Here is a 4,750-nt window from a genome sequence, read left to right as displayed (position 1 = left end):
CAGGGACGAAAGTTTTAGCAGCTTTGAGCATATTGTAGGTGTAGCTAGTAGTGGCAGAAATAGTAACTTCAGAACCATGAAATGGGAACTTGATGCATTGATTGTATGTGGATGGCACAGTGCACACCTCATGTATCCATGGTCATCCCAATAGAATGTTGTAGGCCAAGGGAATGTCAAGCACCTGACAGGTGACATCCCTTTTGATAGGACTGATGAGAATTGGTAAAACCACAAGACCTAGTGACTTTCATTCCACTTCATCATACACTTTGATAGTGATCTTTCATAGAGGATCAACAGAGTCCTCAGAATAATTCAATTGTCTAAGTAGAGCAACAGAAACAATATTTAGGCTAGCACCATTATCAATGAGTACCCAACGAACATGTGTCTGGTGGATCATAACCTCAATGTGTAGAGGCTGATTGTGTGGGTAATTCAGTGAGTTGTCATCCTCCTCGGAGAAGGTCATAAGATAAGGTGAGGTCAAGTGACCTACCATGGATTGGAATCACTCAAGATCAAGATCTCAAGGAACATTTGCCTCAGCGAGGGCTTTGTCCAGAATCTACCTATGAGCAAGCGAGAGTTTAAGTAGCTCAAAGATGGAAATCTAAGCATTAGTTCATTTTAGCTGATGGAGAACACTATAACTAGTTGTGGTCAAGTTAGTTGTGGGTTTTGCACCTTTACTAGATGGACCAGCAAGGGCTTTGTCTTTGTGTTGTTCAAGATTTGAAGTATGAGGTGCAGGGCCTTTGAGCACCAACTTGGCATGAGAGTGAGTAACAACGTTAGCACAATGTTGCGAAGGTGTATTATCCATTTCATTGGAAGTAGGGCCCCTCAAGACAAATGGTGTCTTGGGTTTGTCATTATCTTGCTTGCCTTTTATGGTAATAATGTTGTAGTATTTAGAATCCACAGGTTCAACCATGTGAATGACATTGTCATCATTGGAATATGTATAGTTGACGCCTTGTGGTCGAAGTTTTTGTTATGTCCATCTACCACAAGATCACCAGCATCAATCATGTCCTAGACTTTATGAAGCAAGTTTATACAGTTTCTAGTTTTGTGTCCCTTGTTTTGGTGATACTCACAAAATGAGGTCTCATTCCACCATGGTGGACATGGTTGTGGATCATAAGGATGAGGGTTATCCATTGGTGAAATAAGCTTATGTTGTAGCAGTGTTTTGTAAACCACATCCAAAGGTTCTCCCAAAGGCATATACTCTCTCTTGGGGCGTGTTGTTCATGAGTTTCTCTATTTGTTCCTAGATGTCTTATTGTCAGGGGGAGGTTTCTCAACATTTTTGGCCACTTTGAGGCAGTCTATGAGATTGAATGCCACTTTAGCTGGTTTGGGTGAGACATTGTCAACAACTCCATCATGTACAATTTATCGATTCTTGTTGACATGTTTGGTTTTATCCCTATTGGAAGTGGAACCTTGTTTTATGTCTCTCTAAAGAGTGAGCTCACCTTTCTTAACCATAAATTCCTCGATATGGATAGCCTATGTAATCATGTCTTCAAAGGTACATGGATCTTGAAGTTGGACTCTGTATCTAAAATTAGGTAGGAGGTTATCAGTGAAAATGTCAAGCTTCTCCGTTTCTAGAATTTTTCAAGAATACTTAGTGTATAGTTGTCTCCATCGTTGGAGGAATGTGAGAAAAGGCTCACCAAATTTTTGTTTAAGTTTGCATAGATCTTGAATATTGACAAGATGTTGAATGTTATGAGAATATTGCTGAACAAAGAGATTGACAATTTCGTCAAATATTTTGATACCAGGAGGTAAATGTGAGAACCACTCCAAAGCCTGACCACCTAGGCTTCTAGGGAATAAATGCATGAGGTAGGTTTGATCATGTATAAACTCCATAGACAAAGTACCAAATTCCTGCAAGTGATCTTGGGGATCAGTAGTACCAAAGTACTTATCATAGTTGGGTAGCTCTACACCTTGTGGGAAAGGTAGCATGTTTATGTTTTTGTCAAATGGAAATGAACAAAGAGTGTCCAATGTGTATGTCTTTGTGGGTTTTTCTTTCTCATGCATCATCTGAGCCAATTGGTCTTTGTTTCACCATCATTTTTGACAATGGTTTCTACATTGAAATGAGAAGGTAACTTTGCTCCCTCTTGGGCAAGTTTGAGAAAGTATTTTTCTTTCTCTTCATTGATTAGGATTCCCATGACCTTCTAAAAGTTTTTGTCTCTTCAACATTTTACTCTATGTTCAAGGAGGATTTCCACCTCTTCCTGTTCCTCATCAGTGTCATAGTCTTTCTCTTTCTCTTTGTCATTCCTAGGTGGTTCTTGATGTCGACTATGACTACCATGTTTAGGTTCACAGTTAGTCATTATAGGAACATGTTCAATTTTTGTATATTGTGTTTCAAAAGGTTCTCTAGAGAAAGGATCATACATCATGTTTGGGAATGCAAGACTTCTACCTATCTCAATATCCTCTTGGTAAAAAGGATTCCTAATTTGATGCAAATTTATGGAAAATGTTTGTTGAACTCGAGATGACCTGGTAGGTGAGGAAGATCGTGAAGATGCCTCACTAGCTAAACTAGATACAGATCGCATAATGAAAGGTAAGTGAACTTTGCCATGATTACAACCCCTAGCATGACCACATCTAAGGTTATAGGGATAAAACACATTGCTGCTTCTGGTTGTGGCAGCCATAGACAAGGACAAGAAGCTAGAACTTGGACAAGGACTACACTAAGATTGAGTCTCAAAAAGGATAAGATAATAGTAAGAATGTTGTTCACTAAGGCACAAATGGTCTAATTTAAAGGCTAGAATAGCCAGAGATTATGACCAATGTGACACAAAGTATGACAGGCATTAAGACAAGGACCAAAAATTACTTATGAGACAAGACTAGTCAAAGTACAAGACACAAGTCTTCAGCTAAGAAAATTGTCACTGTTTCAGGACTGTTTGCAGATAGAGAGCGCTAAACGGACATAATAAAGGACAGTGTGCAGAGCGCAAACAACTAAAATAGACCAAAATTGGTAATACTAACACAAGATCTCACGTGGAAAACCTTTACAGGCTACACGAAGAAGTTTTACAAAGCGCACGAAGAATTTTTTTGGTGTGCGTGAAGGTTAGTGACAGTAGTTTAATTTTGTGTGAAGAAGTTCACATGGCTATGTGAATACTCATGAAAGTAGTTTAATTTCATGTGAGAACAAAATGATTTCGCGCGAGGACCAGATGATTTTGCGAAAGACCCAAATGATTTTGCGTTAGAAGGCAGACCAGTTTTACAACAACAACTGATTTTGACAAGGTTTCTAGAATTTTTAGATAGATTGGGTAGATTTTCAAGACAAGTTCAATTTAACAGATAGCAAGGTTGACCTCGCAAGATGCTTGGACAATGCTTTTAGTTCACAATTTTTCAATTTGATTTAAATGACAAGTACGTAGTCAAAATCAACTTGTTGTTTTGGAAAATTTGATTATTTTAGTAAGCAAGCAAATAAATAGGCATGTAGAACAGCAAGCAGGTGATATCAAGCATGTCTCAAAATAATGAGCAAGGGCAAAAGCAACCTTGCACATGAACAATCAAGTGACTTAGTACGCACTGATTCCTAAGAGAGCTAATTGTGTATGTTTTCAAAAGTTTTTGCAATCATGCATACATACCTAGAAAATAAAAGTTGGCCTCTCTAAGGTTTTTAGTAATGTTTTGACTCTGCAACTTTTATGACTCACAGGGTGACCTCCAATCTTGGCGCACCAATGTTTCAACACAGTCTGAGAACTTAATCTTCAAGAGTTGCTAGGGAGATTTGACAACCCACAATGAACCACACCCATGGAGATTTCTTCCACAAGGACATTTATATAGTAGTTGTCACTACCACGTCAAAAATGGCTATTACCACTCGAGGTTTCGTCCAAGTAGTTTTCCCTGTAGAGGGATTTTCTGCTATGGTTAACCCTCTCTAAAGGTGACCAACTAACAATAGTGTACCATAAGGGGACTTAGCTTCCAGATTCAAGGTTTTGACACCTTTTCACTTTCAGCCCAATCAAAGCAGACAGATTAATCTGACGCGCTAAACTAAGAGTATCTCTTAAAGATCTATGATATCAACTCCCAGTGATCTATCAACCTCTCTGGAGAAAGGATGCCTCAATCAACAAGTTAAAGATTCATCTATTTGCGAGATGCTCAAAGTATCCTCCCCACCTACAAGGAATCCATCGTAGAGAGGAGTTTCAATAGGAACCCACTCTCTCAAGATCCACGAATAGTGTTCATGGGGCTAAATTACTATGTGTGTACAAATGTTAATTCTTAAAATCAAATGTATCTAAAAGAAATCAAAGAGCACAAGGTGGTACACTTAACACTTTAACTAATGCGAGGTGAGTCCAAAGATGTGGAACATTTAACCCTTCACACAAGCCAACACGAGTCCACAACTCAGAAACTAGTGAGTTCTAGAAAGCACGAAAGGGTTGCCTAGTGGAGCATTTAACGCTTCTTTCTTGTAGACCCCTCCCCTTTAACGTGGTGTTGATCTTGTAACCACAGGGTGAAACGAGGGGCTGGTGGATTAGTGAGTCTAATAACCCAAGATAGCTAATTAGATCTATCACTAGTAACTAAGCTTGCTAGATGAAAACTAATGGAGATCACAACCTAGTATCAAATTATGTACGTGTTGTAAAATGAGTACATGGAAGGAAACACA

Source organism: Cupressus sempervirens, chromosome 3 (genome assembly GCF_028749045.1).
Source record: "Cupressus sempervirens isolate cs-2001-9-10 chromosome 3, ASM2874904v1, whole genome shotgun sequence".
Classification (NCBI taxonomy): domain Eukaryota; kingdom Viridiplantae; phylum Streptophyta; class Pinopsida; order Cupressales; family Cupressaceae; genus Cupressus; species Cupressus sempervirens.
Note: the sequence above shows the minus strand (reverse complement) of the source record.